The 23,453-nt window shown below is 39.9% G+C and overlaps 2 protein-coding genes across 2 annotated transcripts in view; both read left to right on the top strand.

Annotated features, from left to right (window-relative positions):
* LOC137234622 (uncharacterized) overlaps positions 1 to 23,453 on the top strand; it is a 124,783-nt gene that overhangs the window by 12,710 nt on the left and 88,620 nt on the right. The window lies entirely within an intron of this gene.
* Ca-alpha1D (Ca[2+]-channel protein alpha[[1]] subunit D) overlaps positions 16,537 to 23,453 on the top strand; it is a 6,221,746-nt gene continuing 6,214,829 nt past the window's right edge. Inside the window, exon 1 of the mRNA XM_067758067.1 lies at positions 16,537 to 16,817. The gene's annotated coding sequence lies outside the window, so the exon portion shown is untranslated. The remainder of the gene's footprint in view (positions 16,818 to 23,453) is intronic.

Here is a 23,453-nt window from a genome sequence, read left to right as displayed (position 1 = left end):
TGTTATCTCCCTTTGGAACCTCCGAGAAAGCCGGAGTCTTAGCGTTATCTCCCTTTGGCTTATCTCCTACTTCCGTAGTTGGAACTTCCCTCTGACTGGAAGCTTTCGAGGTAGTTGCTACCTCGCTATTGGAACCCATCTGTCTTACAGCTTTGGGCCTACTTGTCTTGTCTATGCGACTTCCCTGCCTCGCGGCTCTAGGACTGGGTCCTTTCTGCCTCTTGAAAGCAGGCTTGTCGCCTTCTGCCGAACGTTGCCTCTTCATTCTGCCATTCGACGCTTCTTCCTCCTCGTACCGGTTGCAGAACCGAGGGTTTCTCGCAGCAAACCTTTTGAACTGCCTTCGACCTACTTCTACCGCTTCATGGGCCCATTCCAAGCGCTCGATCTCCACTTCTGTTGGGTCGACCACTGCTCCCAAGCGTTGTACAATTCTTAGTGCTGCACGGTACTGCGAGAGAGCTCTTTTACTTCCTCTGCTCCGTACCCTTCTCCACTCTTCTACTCCGTTTTCATTTGTGTGCTTCTCCAACACGGAGTTCATTGAATCAGCACTACTCTCGCTCCCCGAGTCCGACGCATCGCTTAATTCGTATTTGTCGTCCTTGGACTGCGACTCAGTCCTCCTCTTTACATCCTCCTTATTACATTCAGGTAATGAGTTGTTCATCTTGGTCGTACGACCACCTGCCCGACAAGGCGGGCTCAGCGGTCCAGTATTATATACGGGGAAAGAACCGTCCGCCACAGCAGCGCCCTTTACTGCGGTAAGGCCATAAATACTTCCCGAGATGGCCCGGTATCGGGAAGGCTCCGTTCGAATACAGCCGAATTTATCCCCTGGCTGCAAATCGTCCAATAGGCACGGTCCGCATAACACCCTGGATTAGGGGGTTGGCAGTTCTTGGTCACCGACATCCCGCCGCCCTCCTATGAGGCGAAACGGCGTAGATGTCAGTCCTAAACAGCTCCGCCTCATAGTCGGGCGCTATGGAGTTCGGCTAAGCCCTCACACCAACGACAAGGTGCCTACCCTAGTGAGGGATGGGGAGGCAAGTAGGCCTAGATCCTGTGTGCTTGTTAAAAAAGAGATTAAAGCTTTTATTCTCTCTAATTTCAGCAATGCTGACGTAACCACGGTCTGCCTCGAGCGAGGAAGTAATGAAATGTGGGTGATCTCAGCGTACATGCCCCACGGGGACGTAGAGGGATTACCACCTGCGATACTGGGTGAAATCACCGCTGAAGCAAGGCGGAGAGGTGTTGGCGTGATCATCGGTGCCGATGCTAATGCCCATCATAGCATTTGGGGAAGCTCGGATACCAACACTAGAGGTGAGTCTTTATTTACTTTTATTGTAGATGAGGGACTTTGTATATGTAATAGGGGGAATGACCCGACTTTTATTACTGCGGTAAGGGAGGAGGTCCTGGACCTCACCCTGGTTAGTAGAGAACTGGAAGGTCGGATATCTGGATGGAGGGTTCTCAACGAGCACTCCTTCTCTGATCACCGATATATTCAGTTCTCAGTGAACGAAGAACGTCCCGGTAAAATATCTTTTAGGAACCCTAAAAGTACTAACTGGGACTTGTATTGTAGGAAGCTGGGAGAGCTACTGCCTGCGGTGCTTATCATTAGTTCGGGCCTGTCCGAATCTGAGATAGACGTTCTGGCGGAAAACTTCACCTCGGCAAGCAATAGCGCCTTTCAGCTGTCCTGCCCATTGAAAACTTACAGGGGGAAGGGCAAGCCGCCCTGGTGGTCGGATTCTCTTGACGACCTAAGAGCGTCCAGTCGGCGGCTCTTCAACAGAGCTAGGAGGAGTAAATTACCCTCGGACTGGGAGCTCTATAAGGTGAGTCTGGGGATTTATAAATATGAAATAAGGATAGCCAAGCGAGATGCATGGCGAAGCTTCTGCGAAAACGTAGAAGGCTGCAATGAATCCGCGAGATTTAGAAAAATACTCTCTAGGAACCCCGCTCCTCTGGGGTATCTGAGAGATGATGGTGGGGACTGGTCGATGAGTAGCGAGGAGTCCCTAAGGCTTTTACTGGACAATCATTTTCCCGATGTCCCAGTTGCGCAGGGATCTTCGCCTGCATGGTCGGCGGTCGTTGGCCATGCAGAATTGCTTACCATTCCAATACGGGAAAGTCAAATAACCTGGGCTATAAGGTCGTTGAAGCCCTATAAGTCTCCGGGCCCGGATGGAATCATTCCTGCGCAGCTTCAAAAGTCTTTGGGGATTTCCTGCCGCTGGTTGGCCATCATGCATACTAACTGCCTCAGGCTTAAATATATCCCGAAGTCTTGGCACACGGTTAGGGTTATTTTCATTCCGAAGGCCGGCAGAAGCTCTCATGTATCACCTAAGGATTTCAGGCCAATCAGTCTCTCGTCGTTTCTTCTTAAGACGTTTGAGCGGTTGATTGACCTGTACCTACGGGAAAGGATACCTCGGGGGTTACTGTCGGCTTCACAGCATGCGTACTGCAAGGGCAGATCGACGGAAACGGCTCTCCATTCGATTGTAAAGCAAATAGAGGGGTCCCTAGAACGCAAAGAGTATGCTCTGGGTGCCTTTCTAGACATCGAGGGAGCTTTTAACAATGTCTTACCGGGGGCAATCGAAAGAGCTCTGGTGGGTTTAGGAGTCGAGGCGGCTCTGGTTGAATTTATTAGCAAACTTCTATGCGGCAGAATTGTCGCAGCGGAGTGGGGAGGGGCCATAATTAAGAGGAAGGTGTGCAGGGGCACGCCACAGGGGGTGTCCTATCTCCTCTCCTCTGGGTTGTGGTAGTCAACGAGCTTCTTGTGGAGCTGGAAGCCAATGGTTGTCGGGTGGTTGCCTATGCAGATGACCTCGCTATCCTAGTCAGAGGCAAATTTCTGGGCACCCTGCGCGATGTTCTGCAGGGCTACCTGGATACTGTGGCTAGGTGGGCTGAATTATGTGGATTGGCGGTCAACCCGGGAAAAACGGAATTGGTCCTTTTCACAAGGAGATATAAGATGCCCGATTTCAGAACTCCCTCGATTGGAGGGGTACCGTTGGTACTTTCTGATAGGGTTAAATATTTGGGGATTGTTTTGGACAAGAAACTGTCCTGGAGACCCAATGTGGAAGATCGGGCCAGGAAGGCCGCCATTGCCTTGTACTGCTGCAGAGGAGCTATCGGGAAGAGATGGGGACTCTCGCCAAGAATAGTACACTGGCTTTATGAGATGGTGGTCAAACTGATTCTGCTATATGGGGTGCTGGTCTGGTGGAAAGCACTGGACACGGCGAGCACCTCCAAAATGTTAGTGTCAGTGCAACGGACGGCGCTGATCGGTATCAGTGGCGCTCTCAGAACAACATCTACCTTGGCACTGAACGTCATGCTGAACATATACCCAGTAGATATTGCGGGAAAGGCGGCCACGGCAAGGTCGTTGGTCAGGCTTCGTGATATGGGATATAGACTTTCTGACCGCGGACACTCTAGCCTTCTTACCAGTTTCGACTTCATCCCGGACAGAACGGACTACTGTATGCCGATAACTGCTCCCTATACAACCTTCACCCCAGTTATTTCAGAGAGACAGGATTGGGGAAGAGGAATTATCTGGGGCATGGGACCGGCTAACTTGTTCACGGATGGGTCAAAGCTGGATGGAAAGGTTGGTGGGGGGGGGGGGGGGGGGGGTCTTTTGTCAAGAGCTAAATTTAAGCCGCAAGTTTAAGTTGGCTGATCACTGCAGTGTATTCCAAGCGGAAATTGCTGCGATTAAGGATGCGGTGGATGGAATGCTACCAGTTCTACCACGGTTAGGGAATTTAACATCTACTCTGATAGCCAAGCGGCTATCAAGGCCTTGAGCTCAACTACAGTGCGATCGAGGGTGGTCTGGGAGTGCCTGACCTCGCTTGCGATTGCATCGAATTATTTTACAATTAAGATTATCTGGGTCCCGGGCCATAGTGATATCCCGGGTAACTGTCAAGCGGATCTCTTAGCCCGCATCGGTACAACTGAACTGGATGAAGATGGCTGTAGGGATTTCGGGATCCCGCTGGATACCTGTGGATTGCTCCTCCATAGCTGGGCCTCGAATCAGCTCAGCAAACGTTGGGCGGATACCACGTCTTGCAGGGTAGCAAGATCTTTCTGGCCAAAAGTGGATGGCAGGAGGTCTGCTGAAATAATTGCTTCAAATAAATGTTTTCATACATTTAAAAAAAAAAAAAAAAAAGCAATACGGGCAATCCCCGAATATTAAATCAGAAAACAAAGCAATTTTACAGCGTTACATATATACCTAAACTCACCGAAAGCTTTAGGAAAAATGTTATTAACAAGAAGAATAGCATAGCTCTCGCATACAAATCAAACTACACCTTAAATAATATATTTACACAAACAATGAGCCTTATCGAACCCCTACAACAAAACAACGTGGTGTACGAGATCACATGTAAAGGAAAAGAAAATGAGGATTGCAACAAATTGTACATAGGAACTATGAAACAAGCATTGGGCGTACGATTAACAGGACACGAAGCGGACATCAAATAGACGTTAGAAAGCTTGAGAATAATGCAGCAGAGAGAAAACACAATAAACAAAAAGGAAGACCCCGCAGACATCGCCGCAACTTACCTTATGTGTTTATAATAAATTTAGTATGACAATGATACCCAACATGTGTGGTAACGATGACCCTAACTTATTTTTTAAAGTTTTATAATACTGTTACGAATATTAGCAAAACTAAGGGGTGCTGCTATCTCTAAGCCGATGCTAAGCAGTGACGTGAATTCACATCAATAATTCAATCAATATGTATCTACATAAACGAATCAATATTTGCTTCTACACATATGTACGTATACGAGCAGCGGAGAACCAATACACAAACACATGCATATATCTTATCTGAGTTGTCACAAAGAGAGGGCAATAATTTGTGCAAGTATTACTCAAATGAGAAGTTATACACGTAGTTGTGGCTGGCGATTTTGTAGCTGAAACAAACCAGTAAGTTCTGGAATAGAAAAGCCTGGAAGTATGCAATGAGAAATCAAAAAGTATAAAAGGCGCGATAGTAGAGGCGAAGAGGAGTTTAATTTGAGCTATCAATCAGTTTGGTTATTAAGCAAGCTATGCGTTGCAAAGTTTAAGTCTTATTGTGAAGTACTTTAATAAAGGCCATTTTGCATTATTTAATATTGGAGTTATTTATTCAACAGTTTAGTGATTCGAACTCATCAGAAGATTGCAAATAAGGGGAATTGCAAGTAAATTCGTTACAATTGGTGTCAGAAGAGGAATTGTTGAATAAATTCCGAAGACTGGGAATACAACTTGGGCATGGCAAAGTTCAGTGAATTGAAGATCCAGCAACTGAAAAAGGAGTTGGAGAACCGTGGATTAAATGCAACCGGCAATAAGACCGAACTTCAAGCACGGCTACGAGAGGTAATGGAGTTGCAAGGAATTGATGTGGACGAGTTTGTCTTTTATCCTGATGGGGACGAAACAACACCAAAAATTGAAGAGAAAAACGAAACATCGCAGACAGTTACGAGCACAGACTTGAACATGATATTGGCTGCAATAACTGCTCAAAGATCGACAGTGGCATCTCAGCTGGAATCGCAGGAGACACGTTTAACATCCAAGATGGAAGAACAGAAAACGTATATGTCATCACAATTGGAATCGCAGGAGACACGCATAACATCGAAGATTGAAGCACAGGAAACACAAATTTCTACACAGCTCGAAGAACAGAAGACATATATGGCATCCCAACTGGAAGAGAAGACATATATGGCATCCCAACTGGAGTCGCAAGAGACACGTATAATATCTAAGATGGAAGCACAAGAGGAGCGCTTATCATTGCAGGTGGCGCAAATGTCTTCGCAGTTGGAAGCACAGGAAGCAAGGGTAACATCAAAGCTGGAAGCACAGGATACAAAAATTGTCCAGCTCGAGGACAAAATTGATGCTGAGATAGAAGCTTTGAGAGGTCGTATACAGGAGTTACAATTAAATCGCCCAACAGTTTCAGCGAGTATTCCAAAGGTAAAGACACCATCCTTTGACGGTTCTGTTCTTTTCCAGGTCTTTAAGCTACAGTTTTAGAAGACCGCAACAGTGAACAACTGGAATGCTGAAGATAAAGTTGCTGCATTCTTCGTAGCATTGAAAGAACCAGCTGCCGAAATCTTACAGACTATTCCAGAGTACGAACGGAACAGCTATGAAGCATTGATGGCCGCTGTCGAGAGACGTTATGGAAGCGAGCATAGAAAACAGATATTCCAAATTGAGTTGCAAAACCGTCACCAAAGAGCGAATGAGACTTTGCAGGAGTTTGCCTCGGATGTTGAAAGGTTGGCACATTTGGCAAATGCGGACGCACCCGTGGAGTACACCGAGAGGGTAAAAATCCAGAGTTTTATAAATGGCATACGGGACGTAGAAACGAAGCGAGCGACATATGCAAACCCAAAACCTACTTTCGCAGAAACGATATCCCATGCACTGACTCCAGAAACAGCGTCACTTTTGAGTAATCCAGCGTACAAAGCTCATCGCGTGGAAGTGGAAAGGCCAGACTGCGTAGACGCAATTTTGGAAGCATTGAAGGGTACGCAGCAGAAGAATAATGATGCAGTCAAATGCTTTAAGTGTGGAAAGCCAGGGCATATTGCGCGGTATTGCAACACCAACCCTAACAGTTCCAATAATGTGGGTGGTCGTAAACGCAGAGCAGAAGGAGATGAGCAAATATCCAAGACCACTCAATCGTTAAACTAAATCGAGTCAACCGCAAGGGGCGGCAGCTGGCTCCCGCAATTGAATGCCCCATAATCTCTATCTCGCAGATTGGAAGAAGATCGAGCAATCTTACTGTTGGAAGACATGTGGATGGAAAGGAACGTTTACTGACTGTAGATACCGGTGCGTCCCATTCCATCATTCGATCAGATTTAGTCAACAAAAAGATAAGACCATTGCTTGGAGCAAGATTACGTACAGCCACGGGAGAGGACACCCAGGTAATTGGAGAAGTAGAATGTGAAGTATCAATTGCGAACGTCACGGTATTACACAATTTTATAGTGGCAGGTATTGTTGATGAAATCATAATTGGAGTGGACTTCTTAATCAACCAAGGCATCAAAATCGATACGCAAAGCAAGACTATGCTATATAAGAACATGGATGTGCCACTTAATTTCGGCTACGAGAGGCTACAGCAGTAAACGAGTGCTGGTGGAAGAGAGTCAGCAAATACCACCAAAATCAGAAGCAGTCATCTGGGCAAAGGTTGATGGAGATTGTGGGACAAACAAATTGTGGGCTGTCGAAGCAGCAAACAAATCAGCACCGAACATACTTGTAGGAAAAACTCTGGCTATGACAAAACAAGATGGACGTATTCCGGTAAGAGTACTCAATGAGTTCAAGTCACCACTCAAACTGAACAAAGGAGCTATTTTGGGAAGATACCAAGAGGCTGAAGTAATATTAACTGTGAACAGCTCCAGGAACACGTTTCATCTAGTAATACTGATCTTTCAAATGACATCACGGCATGGGCGGAGGGGCTAGAGGAAGATTATCAGAGTAAGGCAAAGCAACTGCTCCTAAAGTACGCAAACATATTTGACCAGGATGGTTCCAAACCAGGCCGCACCAATGTTGTGAAACATCAAATTGACACTGGAGACGCGAGGCCGATACGTCAAGCTCCACGTAGTGTTCCACTGGCGAAGCGGGAAGTTGTAAGTCAAATTATACAAGAAATGAGCGACAGCGGCGTCATCGAACCATCAGCTAGTCCCTGGAGCACACCGGTAGTACTTGTAAAGAAGAAGGATGGAAAAATGAGGTTTTGCGTGCACTACCGGAAGTTGAATGACGTTACGAAAAAGGATAGCTACCCATTGCCAAGAATTGACGACACTCTGTACTCACTATCTGGTACGGAATGGTTTTCCGCACTGGACTTGAAAAGCGGCTACTGGCAAGTGAGGTGAAGGAGGAAGACAAAGAGAAAACAGCTTTCAGCGTCGGAGATGGCCTTTGGCAATTTACAGTAATGCCCTTTGGACTATGTAATGCACCAGCTACTTTCGAGAGACTCATGGATCAGGTATTGAAAGGACTACATTGGAAAGCATGCTTGGTGTACCTGGACGACATCATCGTATTGGGCAAGAACTTTAATGAGCATTTTAAAAACTTAGATGAAGTTTTCCAGAGAATAGCTGGCGCTGGTCTGAAGTTAAGTCCCAAAAAGTGTGCGCTGTTTAAAAAAAAAGTAAATTATTTGGGTCACAAGGTAACGACAGAAGGTATTCGTACAGCGAATGAAAAGATAGAGGCAGTAAAGGATTGGTAAGACCACAGAATCTGCATGAATTGAGAAGTTGGGCTGTGCACATGTTACCGCCGATTTGTACCAAATCTTTCCAGCGTAGCCCATAGCCTCATTATTCTTGATGGCCTACCGATCGGCAGTACATGACACAACGGGCCAAACTCCCGCAAAGGTAATTTTTGGCAATGACCTTCGACTGCCAGCTGATTTGAAGTATGGGATAGATGCCGCTGCGGAGAGGAATGTCAAGAAATCCACTGGTGTCTTGGAAGAAGAGATGAGAGAGATACACGATCTGGTAAGGAAACGAGCAAAGATTATGAGTGACAAGATGAAAGCGAGGTACGATAAAGCAATTAATTCGGAAGGGTTTCAGGAAGGAGATTTGGTGCCGTTATACAACCCACAACGAAAAAAAGGTTTGTCCCCGAAATTGCAGTGTAACTGGGAAGGCCCATACAAAGTTGTAAAACGGATCAACGAACCAAAATGAAAGTGGTTCATTTGGAGAGGTTAGCAGCGTTTAGATCAAAAGATTTGTCTGATCGGGACGATCAGACTTAGGTGGAGGGCAGTGTTACGAATATTAGCAAAACAAAGGCGTGCTGCTATCTCTAAGCCGATGCTAAGCAGTGACGTGAAGTCACATCAATAATTCAATCATTATGTATCTACATAAACGAATCAATAATTGCGTTTACACATATGTACGAATACGAGCAGCGGAGAACCAATACACAAACACATGCAAATATCTTATCTGAGTTGTCACAAGAGAGGGCAATAATTTGTGCAAGTATTACTCAAATGAGAAGTTATAAACATAGTTGTGGCTGGCGATTTTGTAGCTGAAACAAACTAGTAAGTTCTGGAATAGAAAAGCCCGGAAGTATGCAATGAGAAATCAAAAAGTATAAAAGTCGCGACAGTAGAGGCGAAGAGGAGTTTCATTTGAGTTATCAATCTGTTTGGTTATTAAGCAAGCTATTCGTTGCAAAGTTTGAGTGTTATTGTGAAGTACTTTAATAAAGGCCATTTTGCATTACTAAATATTGGAGTTATTTATTCAACAGTTTAGTGATTCGAACTCAGCAGAAGATTGCAAATAAGGGGAATTGCTAGTAAATTCGTTACAATACATATAATTAAAGTATGTGATGTTTTTGTTTTTACTCAAATACATGTTTGTTTATGTATGTATGTGCCTTCTGTGTGCTTAAAGCATTTGTTGACTCTTTAACTCTATACATATATATATGTTCTAGTTATTAACTTTTATTTAATATTTTTTAATAATGTAAACAATTTTTTGCTTGTTGTTGAAAATAGATTCCGCCCTTGAAAATGCCAGCATGACTAGCGAAACTTCGGGCTGTAACAGTGAATAAACTTGTTTTATTTGCACTGACAACGCAATAGGTCAAGTAGCCTTGCATAATATTATAAATCTTAAAAAAATTGACCGGAAAACCTAAGATAAATTGAAGTAAGTTATCTGCTAAAAAGGTTCAGCACTGCGATAACATTATTGTTTCGCTTAATCCAATATTAATGAATTGATAGTGATTGGAAAAAGCATCTGAGTTTTTTTTCTTCACATAATTGTGCCTGAAGCACCTTTAAAATCCATTGCAATCAGGAATTACCTACGTAGTTATTGAAGGAGACGTGGTTCTTTCCCACGAGGTAACCCCTACAGGGAAGGGATACCGTTTTGTATCGCCTTAAATTGTGCTATAAACGAAGACAAGTCTTCCATAAACGTAGCGGAAGACGGAAGCAAGAAGCAAGACTCGAGAGCTATTTAATCTTCACAGCGGCTAGACGTGTTTTCTAAGTTCGATAAAAGGAGAACCCGGACCAACACGCATTAATTACGAAAATAATTAAACACATACAGAGTAATGAACTTACCCCAACGACGATCTGTGGAAAGTACAAACGTGAAACGTTAAAATGTAACTACAATCAAAGTAGTACTTATTATTGCTCCAAAGAAAAAGTTAAAGCTTTCGATGACTTCTTCTCTTCAAATATGTAGTTTTTCCTCGCATTACAATTTCTTTTTGCATCTCCTCATGTGAAAACCCTTGCTAAATAATTTATGGCAAAAATAAATTAACCAATAATAAAAAACAAAAAAAAAATGGGAAAAAAATATATATATGAGGAGAAAGCTGGTTTAATCGAAAAAAAAATTAATAAGAAATTTGCATTAAAAATCTTTAATTTGTATCCCGAAACCATACCAGTTTAAACCCAACTTGGCCTCAGCACCAACAACAACTTATTATGTAAATATATTAAAAATGTAACCAGTTGCCAACTAAAATTATAATCAATTCAACAAAATCCCGAAACAACCTGTTTGCACAAACATCGTTGGAGCACTCTATATAATATAAGTAAAACAAACAAACATACATCAAAGAAATCAAGAAAAAGAATACTATGAGTTTTACTCATCATATAGCCAATTGTCAAGGAATACGCATTCTTTATTGATTTAATTTCGCCTAGCCATGTTATTTTCCTATCAGTGTATTATTACAAGCATGTTTGTATATCCAGTAATAAATACCTGAATTGAATTATGAAGGTAAAATGAAATATAGGAGAATGAGGATAAGCCTCTTTTTGTTTTTTGTTTTTTTGTAGTAATAATCATTAGTGCCTTGCATTAAATAATTATGAATAAAGAGTAGATCATCTAAAGTAAGTTTTGTGAGTTGATTATGTAGTCGTGGGTGTTGTATTGGATGGGTATGGGAGAGATCGATGTCAACTCTCAATACATTGGTAGGGCAGGGAGCGAGAGTTAATATGGAGGAAAAACAATACCAAAAAACCTCCTCTCGCAGGTATGTTCTTTTGTTTAATATCGCATGTACTATTTTCCGCGTAGCAAATCCTCCTGTTGTGTTTTGGGTCAGTGATAGCTGACTCTTATATAGAGATTTTATGATTCGCAGAGTTCCGAATTTTTTTGTGTCTGTCTGTTTTTTTTGCTATGCCAGTTAAGAGAGTCTGTCCGTTTACAAAGCGTAAAAGCTGGATGCATTTTTATTTATTTTTTTTTCTTAATGAATAGTTATTTTGTTCGGGTTCATTCAGAGTAGTGCATGAAGTAAATTATATATGCTAATACTAGGGTGGTTCGATAGGAACAAAAGCCCCGACCTCCCTAGTGACTAAGCCTGGTAATAAAAGCATGCACGTCCGCTCCGTCTTCCCCTAGTGTCGGTTCATGACATGGCTAGTAGAAAAGCATAAACTACAAATATACAAGTATATAGCTGGTAACCAAGCATGAGATACAACTGTTCTCGAACACATTTTCACGAAACGACAAGACCTTAGGTGGGTGAACGATAAAACCTAGAGTATAAAAGCAGCGCCGCCGTGGTGTGATGGTAGCGTGCTCCGCCTACCACACGGAAGTTCCTGGGTTCACGTCCGGAAAAAAGCCACATCAAAAACTTTAGAATATATGAATGTATGGGGCAGCAGCATGGACCATGACAACAGCAGATGAAGCGCCTATGGGAGTGTTCGAGAGAAAAGTTCTTCGAAAGATTTATGGACCTCTACGCGTTGGCGATGGCGAGTACCGAAGAACATTTAATTATGAGCTGTACGACCTTTACGCAGACATCCACATAATCCAGCGAATTAAAACGCAGCGGCTGCGCTGGCTAGGCCATGTTATGCGAATGAAAGATGATGCACCGGCCAAGAAAGTGTTTCTATCGGAACCCGCCTATGGAAGCAGATGTAGAGGGCGGCCCCCACTCCGTTGGAAGGACCAGGTGGAAAACGATTTAAACTCCCTTGGTGTGACCAATTGGAGCCGGTTGGCGAAGCGAAGGCGGCTGGCGCGCCTTGTTGGACGGCCATAACCATTTAGACGGTTAAGCGCCAATTAAGTAAGTAAGTAAGTAAAAACTTTAGAAACAAGTTTTTTCAATTAGAAGAAAACTTTTCTAAGCGGGATCACCCCTCGGCAGTGTTTGGCAAGCACTCCGAGTGTATTTCTGCCATGAAAAGCTCTCAGTGAAAACTCATCTGCCTTGCAGAGGCCGGACTGAGTCGGCATAAAACAAGTAGGTCCCATCCCGCCAATTTGTAGAAAAAAAAAATAGGACCACGACGAAAATTGGAAGAGAAACCTAAATCTCTTCGGAGGTTATCGCACCTTACAATAAAAGCAGCGCAAGCTGAGAAATCAGTAATCAGTTTGATTTTCACACGCTATTAGTTGTGAAGTGAAGTATAATTGTGAAGTACTCCCATAGTAATCTAAATAAAGACCTGTTTGCAATACTGAATACTGAAGTTATTTATTCGACAGTTCAGCGATTCGAAGGTTAGCAGAAGGTGCATAATAACCAGGATTCCCCAAAATTCGTTACAATTGGTGTCAGAAGAGGAATTGTTGAATAAATTCCGAAGATTTCGAATATAACTTGGACATGGCAACGTTAAGTGAATTAAAGATCCAGCAACTGAAAAAGGAGTTGGAGTACCGTGGATTGAACACAACCGGCAATAAGACCGAACTTCAAGCACGGCTACGAGAGGTTATGGAGCCGGAAGTAATTAATGTGGACGAGTATGTCTTCCATCCTGATGGGGACGAGACACTACCAAAATTGGAAGAGAAGAACGGAAGTCCGTATCCAGTCGCCAGCGGCGAGACTAATGCGATATAAGCTTTGTTTTCACAGATATAGACAAAAATGGAAACTCAAGAAACTCGCCGGTCCATGAGGATCTCACATAGACTGAATGAGTCCATAGTGTTACCAGAAGTTTGTTTCAACGACCAAACTGAAAACCCTATCAAAAACCGGGACCTATGTTATAAAATAACTCCGTCCTCTTGGCAAATACAATAAGCTTCCTAGGATTTAAGCCCCTTGCTGCTTCTAGATCTGACAGCTGTATCACTCCTAATAGATGGAGCCTTAGCCTGTCAAGCGCAGTACACAAGCACAGAACGTGCTCGATCGTTTCCTCCTCCAGCCCGTACTTCCTACATCTGCTATCACTGCCCGAGCCTAATTTAAAGGCATGTGATGCCAGAAGGCAGTATCCAGTCAGAATACCCGTCATGAGTCTACAGTCCTTTTTAATGATAGAAGCAACTTTGTTAGTCTAAGGTTGTAAGACCTACACATAATCCTCGACACTTTATAGCCCCGCGCTTGAAGCCACGGCTTTCCTGCTTGGTCGATCATGTGCACCTCTCGCTTTCGCTTAATCTCGCCCAGTCTAATTGGGACGTCTACGGAGCAAGCTTCAAGGGATGCGCCCTTTTTAGCTAGTTCATCCGCTTTTTCATTCCCATCTATTCCCATATGCCCTGGGACCCATTATACATGTATGCTTCTCCCTGTGTCGATTCTCTTCAGTGACTGCTTACACTCTAACACACATTTAGATGCTGTGCTATGCGAGATTGTTGCCTTGATTGCTGCTTGACTATCAATATAAAAGTTAACACGGTTGCAGCTTAAGCTATTCTCTTCCAAGGTTTCTACTGCTTTGGTTACTGCTATTTATTTCTGCTTGGAAAACGCTACAGTAATCCGCAGCCTGTAGGATCTTTTTATTTCCGGATCAGCACAGTATACCGCAGACCCTACTCCCTCCACTACTTTGAAATCATCTGTGTACACATGTAGCGCCTCGTCCGCCATTTGAGCACCCTTGCGCCATCCGTCCACTTCTATTGTGGCCTTAAGATCTTCCTCAAAGCGCATATAGGGAATCAGGTAGTCTGTTCGTCTTGTGATTGATGACGCTATACTACTATGGCCGTATCTTCGGCGCTCAAGCTGCCCGAGGCATCGAGCCTGGTTGCAGTTGTTGACGCTATGTTCTTTGCTACCAGGTCTATAGGTGGAATGTGCAGAATGGCATACAGTGCAGCCGTCGGGGTTATCTTCAGGGCTCCCGTAATGCTAAGCATCGATAGTCTGCATACCCCCTCTAATTTTTTGAGGTAGGTTGCTTTTTGTGTGGCTTTCCACCAAACACGAACTCCACATAGTATAGAATAGGGCTTATAATCGCTATAAAAACCCAATGAGAAAGAGAGTGCGATAGGCCCCACGTACACCCAACATTCTTTTACATGCATAAGGTGCCGTTGAAGTCTTCTTCACCCTCTCCTTCACGCTGAGCTTCCAAGACAACTTGCTGTCTAGGATGATTCCTAGATATTTTGTGCAAGGTTTCTCCTATAGGGTCACCCCTCCTAAATTAGGCCTGATCCAATTTGGGACCTTGTACCTCTTTGTAAACAAGACCATAAAAAATCGCGCGATTTTTTATTCCAAATTTTCATATTTAATGATACGAAATGAAAAGAAGCAGAGGGTTTTTTTGAGTTAACGAAAAAAGCGCCGCAGGCGAAAATTTGGAATAAAAAATCGCGCGATTTCATATTTAATGATCCGAAATGCGCGATTTTTTATTAAAAATTTTCATATTTAATGATACGAAATGAAAAGAAGCACCGAGATTTTTTCATTTAACGAAAGAAGCGCCGCAGGCCATAATTTGGAATCAAAAATCGCGCGATTTTTTATTCCAAATTTTCATATTTTATGATACGATTTAAGCAAGAGGGGAAGGGAAGAGAAGAAGAGAGAAGGAAGGGAAGAGAAGTGGAGTGAAGAGAAGAGAAGGAAAGAGAAAAGAATAGAAGGAAAGCGTGGAGAAGAAAAGGAAAGGGTGGAAAATATAAGGAAAGAGAAGAGAAGACGAGAAAAGACTGCGCCTAAATAAAAAAGAAAATTCCAAATATATACCAGCATTACTTTATTTGGACAAATAGACGTTTTCTCTTCTATTTTAATATATTAAATTGCAAAATATTCAGAAAATTACAAAAACAATGTAATTGTATGTTTATTTAAATGTGTGTTTGAGCCGCCACCGCCTTGTATTAATCCTAACAGAGAACAACAAAGGCAATTTCCATCGTTGCAGAGCTGGCAAAACTGTTCACTTTCATGTGTTTTTATTTGGACAGTAATTTTTTGCAATATTTGCGTTGATATTTTATAAGTAAATTAGTGAAATTTAACATACATTTTTCGTTAATTCCTGCAGGTTAGATTATGTTAATATACTAAATATAACAAGTAAAGTGATGTGTGCGCTTAAAAGATTGTAAACGTGCGGGAACAATATGTATCACACAAACCTGTTTTTCGCCGATGACTTTTAAACGGGTGAAAAAAGTTAGCTTCCGCTTTCGGTTTCTTAATCTAGACGTAAATATGCGTCTTTTGATACCTCACTCGAAAATCTTGGCTCAACTTTAGGGTGGCGCCCCTAAACTGCACTACTACCGAAATAATTTTAACATGCCGCAAAGGCTCCTACGCACTGCGCCGCCGTTCCACGAATAAATTCTTTAAACTGAATATGCTGGTAATGCTCCTATTGCTGTTGCTATTAATGAGCTTAATGATATTTCCAACTCAGTCTTTTTGTATTTCTCAATGCCTATTAATGCATTTATTAATATTGTGAACTCTGTTTTGTAATTGAATTTTTAATTTTAACGTTATTTTATTCCCAAGGCTGTAGTCTGTAAGAAACCTACATTTCATAGACTTCTAAATAAATAAAATAAGGTCTTTTATAAGGTTTATTCATAAAAATTACTATTATTTAGGTTTTGGACATCACACTACAATCCGCTGATATGTCAGCACACGCAAGAAGATAAGACTTGGTAAAGTCTCTGCATTGACGCAGGTCCAAGACGGTTTATAACACATGTTGCGATTAACTACGCTAATTTTATCTTAGCTGCAAAAGCGCTCCCAAAGTTTAACCAGACATAGCCTTAAACATCTTATGCGTAAATTCTGTGCTCAAATTACCTTTCACCATTCTATAAAAAAAGAGTGTGTTTATATTCGAATGTCAGCTTACGTTGTGTAAATCTGTTATAAAAATTAATAATTAAATCAGTACAGCAATGTATGTTGTAAGTGTTTTGGTAAAGTTACATAAGCCTTTTATAAGGTGTTAATTTTTTATCAGGAACTTATCTACACCTATACAAAACACATGCATGCATAAAGCCATGTAAAGAAAGTCATTTGGATACTCTTAAGGAATATTTTCGACAGCCACGCTACGAATAAACTGTGAATTAGTGTGAGAATGATTGTTTTAACGCGTCAGTTTGCTTTTAGAATTTGGCGATCATAAATGTTAATCTTGTTTCAATAGTTACTATTTTTAAAGACTTTTTTAGCATATACGATTTACAGAAAGTGAAAATTTACTAGGTACCTATTACTTCCACCAACAATGTTTAATCCTGTATAAAAAGGTCTAAAAACGACAATACAGAGAGCAAATTTCTGAACACTAATAATACCTACTCATTTGACAAAAAGTAAGCAAAAAATGTGAATATATGTGCATAGGTAATAAATTGATAAGTAAATGGAGCAATTGAATTTAAATTTATATGGGAACCCAACAAAAAATGGGGTAAAAGATTGTAATCAATCTTACGGCGAGCTTAGAAAAAACATTTATCTTAAAGAAAAAAATGAATCTATTTGAACAACTAGCATGAAGAAAGTAGAGCACTGGTGAAATAACAAGGTTAGAAATGCAGCGAAAAAATATCTCTCTCCAAAATTGGAAAGAAATCCACTCAACATTAGGTTTGAGGAGAAACAGTATAAGAATGCGTTAAATGAAAACCTTTTCCAAGTGTGGTTGATTTTGTGCTTTCATTCCTTGCGCTGTCAATCAGTAATGCTGGAGTTGAAAGGACCTTTTCAAACATGAGTTTGATAAATAACAAACACAGAAACAAAGCGTATTTTAATTTAATCGTCTTTTCATTTATTACATTCGTAAAATTTATGAGTTTGAGACGTAATCACAACAATTTCCCGTATTAAATTATCGTATTTTTGTTGTATGGAAAAAATAAAAAGGAATTAAATATACTTGGTAATATTATAACTATTTCGACCCTGCCAAAGATCTCTGCGGATATCCTTTGTATTTTTAATAACACCCCCAAAATGAATGGCGCTTTGCTCGAGTAATCAAACTTCATGCGGGCGGCGATCAACATGTGCATATGGTAGTTGTTTGCACCCAGGCAGGTATAGTCACCCGAAACATAACTAAACTCTGCCTCCTCCCATCCCAAGAAATGCCGCCACCAGCGCAAACTTTTCAACATAGTCGAAGGAACTTAGGATCTCGAAGAACTAAATCCCTATGCAGGCCGACAGCCATGTTGAAGACATGAGTCATCCTAATCTATTTATAAACATATGTACATTTAAATACAATAGTACCCTTTAGCACATACCTGCAATTTGTAAAATATTTACCCTTTTCCATTATGTATATACAGTTCTTAACTACTTGTCTTTACTCGATTACTTACCCCCTTTAGGAATACTTACTCCTTAAATATCTACTTGCATTGTATAAAATCGTTTCATACAACCTGCAACAACTATGTAAATTGACTTGCCTTTCCTTAGCTCTGCATATTCCAGAAAATAAATACATATATACATCCTCTATCTTTAAGTTAAGCGGTCCAACGGAGTACGCCCCTTAAATCTTTAAAATATATAAAAGTGTAAAATTATATCTCCCTTATTAAATAAAAGAGAGACTCATTAAAGAACAAAAACTGAGAAGGTGTAAAAATATACTATCCGTTTACACACACTGTTATATGAACGCACATAGTAATATCCTTGATAAACTTAATTGTCGCTCAGCTTTATTATTGTCAAACAAATTTTGATAATTATACAAATAAAAAAAGGATAAGATTAAGTGAAAAATCATAACTTAAACTTCTGTAAGAAGATATTCTTGTAAATGACTGGCTGATGTTGGAGATTTTTGATGAAATTGGCGGCTGTTATGTCTGCAAGGTTGCATTTGATTGAGTTTTCCGCGTTTACACCATGAAATGTGCGCGTAAATTTATACAAATTGTGTAAATGATTTTTCATAAAAAATTTGCCAGTTCATTTACGCTATAAATAACTTTATACGTTTGCACACTTTATGCGGCATTTATAAGGTTTAATGAGTCCCCCTGAAGTGGTTATAAATACGATATGCACTAAAATAAACGCGTTTTTATTTCTATTGCACCTCCCCCATATAGTGCAATTTTTTAAATGGTCCTTTTGTAGCCATTGAAGAGGCCAAGCGATCTAAAAAGTAATAAATTAATAACAAAACTAAATATTACAATTAAATCGAAGTTGGAAGTGTTGGCGGAAGTTCATAGACCAGGCATCGTACTGTGCTCTGAAACTTGTACAACCAAAGATATTATAGACAATGAATTAAAAATAGCAACCTATAAAATGATAAGATGTGATTCCCACAGTAGGCACACAGGAGGTGTGTTAGTTTATGTACATAGTACAATTGATGTTAAAGTAATCTATAATGATAACATAAATGAAAACGTTTGGTGCATTGTAATAAAACTGAAGAAGGTTGATAAAAAGTGGCAGATTGGAGTTCTGTACCACTCGCCGAGCACTAGTGATGCAGCTTTTGTTGAATACCTAAATGAAATTCTAATTGATAAATATGAAAAAAGTAACCATAATATAGTAGTCGGTGATTTTAATATTAACATGAACTGCATTTCGACATATAGTACTAAATTAAATGAGATATTTGCTGTGATGGGGATGAGCCAAAAAATAGAATTTAATACGCGAATCACAGATACAAGTGAATCGAAAATTGATCTATTATTTTCAAACTCGGATGAAATTCTCTGTAATAATTTGCAGGAATACAAAATATCTGATCATGAAACTATAAAATTTAATATTAAAACGTCCAAAGTATACAAGATGAGACTGACCAAAAAAATCATAGCATGGGACAAATATAATAGTGATATTTTAATAAGCGTCCTTAGATCATTTAACTTTAACTTTACTATAAACTTATCAATTGATGTAAAAGTCGAATTAATTAATAATATAATGATTCAGGCTATGGAAAGTTTAACCTACGAGAAAGAAGTGCATATTAAGTTAATGAATAAATGGTATGATAGAGAATTGGCACAAATGAATAAATATAAATACAATATGTACACGCGTGCGTTACAAACTGGAGAGTGGGATGAATATAAAAATATAAATAGGTCTTACAAAAAATTAGTCAAATTGAAAAAAATAAAGTATATGGAGAATAAAATCATTTTGAATGAATATAATGCTAACGAAATGTGGAAATATCTCAAACAAACGGTTAACCAAACTAAAGATAACGAAGGGATAAAAAAGGTGATACTGGATGGCATACTGGTTGAAAACGAAACCGATCTGGCGAATGGTCTAAATAGATTTTTTGTAAACAGTGTGATTGAAATTAATAACAACATCGAAACCTGTCAAGTAGCAGTAGAGGATACACAAGTCCATTCAAAATTAAAGTTTGCTGAAATTACCACCGATGATGTTATTAATATCTTAACAGACTTTAAATATAAAATAGGTGGAAGAAAACTGCTATCCGAAGGTGTACTAAAAGATTGTATATCGTATACCGGATATTTCTATGCTCAAATAATTAATAACAGCTTAGAAGATGGTGTAGTACCTGAAATGTGGAAAACGTCAACAATAATACCTGTGGAAAAAGTTAAAAAGACAATGCAACCTGAAGAACTTAGACCCATAAATACCCTGCCAAGTGATGCTAAAATTCTCGAAGTCGTTGTTAAGAATCAGTTGGTGAATCATCTTGAAGTAAATAATATATTAGTCTACCAACAGTCAGGATTTAGGAAAAAACACTCCTGTGAGACAGCGCTGAACTTGGTGATATCTGATTGGAAAGAAGAGCTAAACAACAAAAAAGTAGTGGTTTCAGTTTTCCTTGACCTCAAAAGAGCTTTTGAAACGGTGGATAGAGAGATATTAATAAAAAAAATGCAGCGGATTGGCATAACTGATATTGAACTTAAATGGTTCCGCAACTATTTGAAGCAGAGAAAGCAGAAAACAGTTATAAATGCTGTGACGTCGGATGAATTAGAGGTACCCATAGGGTTACCTCAAGGCTCAGTATTGGCACCTATATTATTTCTTATATACATAAATGACATAGTCAATGCTATCGAAGGTTGTGAAATTAGACTTTTTGCGGATGATGCATTAATTATGATAAGTGAAAATAATATTAATACTGCACTCGCCAAAATGCAACATGAAATAAATAACTTGTATAAATGGTTGTGTGGTAATAGACTGAAACTAAACATAAATAAAACTAAATATATGATAATAACAAGGAGGAATATCAATGAGGAGGATATAGCCGAGCTAAAAATAAATGATGAAATCATACAAAGAGTTAACAGTATAAAATACTTAGGAATAATAATTGATAATAAACTCAAATTTGAAGATCATATAAATTATACAATTAAAAAAGCTGCTAATAAAATAGGAGTGATGCAGAGAACAACGAAATTCATTCAGAAAAAGTACAAAATAATCTTATATAAATCAGTTATAGAACCGCACTTCGTGTACTGCCTGTCCATTCTATTCATAATATCGGATAAAGAAGTAGACAAGCTCCAAAAGCTTCAAAATAGATGCATGAGATTTATTCTTCAGAAACCTAGAGATACACGAACGGCTGACATGTTGAAGACTTTAGACTGGTTAAGTGTGAAACAAAAGATTTTTTTCCACTCCATGAAATTCATATTTAATATTAAACATGGAAATGTACCTGAGTATTTAAATAAAAATATAGCATTAGTTGAGCAAACTCACAACATAAATACCAGGAGCAAACATAATTTCAAATTGCCGTTTTTTAGAACTGAAATTGAAAAACAGAACATTTTCTACAAGGGTCTGAAAAGTTACAATGAACTGCCTATGGATATAAAAAGTTGCAACCAAATAACAGTATTTAAAACAAAATTATATGAATATTGTAAAACCTTAGCTATAAGATAAAAAACTGTAATATTTTCAAATTTACGAATTAGGCTTCTGGCCGTAATAAATAAATAATCTAATCTAATCTAAATCGGTTCGCGACGCGCTGAAAATATATTTAAATTGTGCAAATAAGAACATGTAAAGCAAAAAAAAAAAGAAACAGTAAATACAGTTTGAGTGCAAATATACAAAATAGTATGGGCAGTTTACATATAAACATTTAGGCTACGTTTATGATGGAGCGTAATCGCTTCGCGCGATGCGACAAGAAACGCTCCATCGCTTGTTACATTTTCGCTAGCTTTATCGCTGGCGATTGAGTGTTTCTAGTAGAGCGAAATCGCAAGGGATGGAATGCTCAACAATATAACTCAACATCTATTTATTCACGTTGTGGCAGTGTAGAGAAAGCAACATGCGTACATTAACTCGTAAAATTTTATTATTAGAAAATAGCTCTTTGTTACGAAAAAAATATTTAAAAAGTATACATAAAAAAAAGAAAATCAAATCTGTCCAATCCCCAAGGAAAGAAAATATTGTAGTGAATTCCATAATTTACATTCAAAGTCTTTAAAACCGCATTCTTTTTCTACATCCTCCCAAGCTTTTTAATTATATTGCGATTGTGGTAATCTGCATGACGCAAATTCCACAAACACTGCTTGTCACGTACCAGGGATGGGCGTTATTAACAAATTTGAATAACGATTGACGAAAAAATAAAAAATAAATTTTTATTCATTATTCAAGAAAACTTGAGTTATGAATTGCAAGGTATTTTTTATTCAAGCATTTTGGAAGAATGAATAACATTTTATCGTTATTAAAATATCCTGAGTCATGATAATCGGTTATTCTTATTTTTGTAAATTTTGAGTAAAGGATTGAGTTATTATTCCTTATTTAAAAAATATGGAATAACAATAAAATTTCAATTTTTATTCAGTTATTCAAAAATAAAAAATAAACCCTCGAGATGCCCTGAAAATATACCCATATGCGAAACCAGTGCGCGTGTAGTTCTGAAGCTTCTAAGTGTAATATTGAGATGATTTTGGGGAGTATTCCCATGGTTTTTGTGGTAATTTCGGGGACACCCTCTGGATCCTCCCGGGGTCGTTCGGTGTTCATTTTGGGGTCATTTCGGGACTCCCTAGGAGTTCTTCCGGGTTTTTTGGGGTCGTTCGGGGATGTTTTGGGGACTCCCTTGGGGTCCTCCCGGGGTCATTTGGGTTTCATTCCGGGATGGTTTTGGGAATTCCCTCTGGGTAATTTGGGGGTCACTCCGGGATCTTTTTGGGGACTTATTCGAAATTGAGGATTGCGGAAAATGGGCAGCTAACTTTTTTCTGCGCTTCGGTTGGGGCAACCTATCAACTGAGTTTTGAATTGCGGATGGAATACAGCTGAAATAGCTGCCCAATTTCCGCAATCTTCAGCTTTAAATAAGTCCCCAAAAAATCCCAGAATGACCCAAAAAGATCCCGGAATGACCCCAAATGACCCCGAGGGAGTACCCAAAACCATCCCAAAAAGATACCGGAATGACCCCGAGGGAGTCCCAAAAACCCTCACGGAATGACCCCCAAATTACCCCGAAAGAGGGAATCCCCAAAACCATCCCGGAATGACCCCCAAATGACCCCGAGAGAGTACCCTAAAGCATCCCGGAATGACCACCAAGTGACCCCGAGGGAGTCCCCAAAACCATCCCTGTCACGTACCCTGTCAATAAAAACATCCATCAGTTTCGCTTAACTGAATCAAAATATTTTTGTTGCAAATTTTCTTCGCTTTTGTCGTTTGTAATTGCTCAGTTCGCTTTACGCTAAATCGCTTTGTAATAAACATCTCCATATGCACTAATATAATTTATCGCTAACAGCGATTCTCGTCGCATCGCGCGATGCGATTACGCTCGATCCTAAACGTACAACAAAAAGTTATGATAATAGAAGTTAAAAAAGAATACCGGAAAAGAAAAGGAAAAACTATAGAATTACGGTGAAAAAAAGGATATCAACAAAATACTCACCTAAATA

This window comes from Eurosta solidaginis, chromosome X (assembly GCF_040869045.1).
Source record: "Eurosta solidaginis isolate ZX-2024a chromosome X, ASM4086904v1, whole genome shotgun sequence".
In the NCBI taxonomy this organism is placed as follows: domain Eukaryota; kingdom Metazoa; phylum Arthropoda; class Insecta; order Diptera; family Tephritidae; genus Eurosta; species Eurosta solidaginis.
This window is presented reverse-complemented; position numbering and strand designations above follow the sequence as displayed.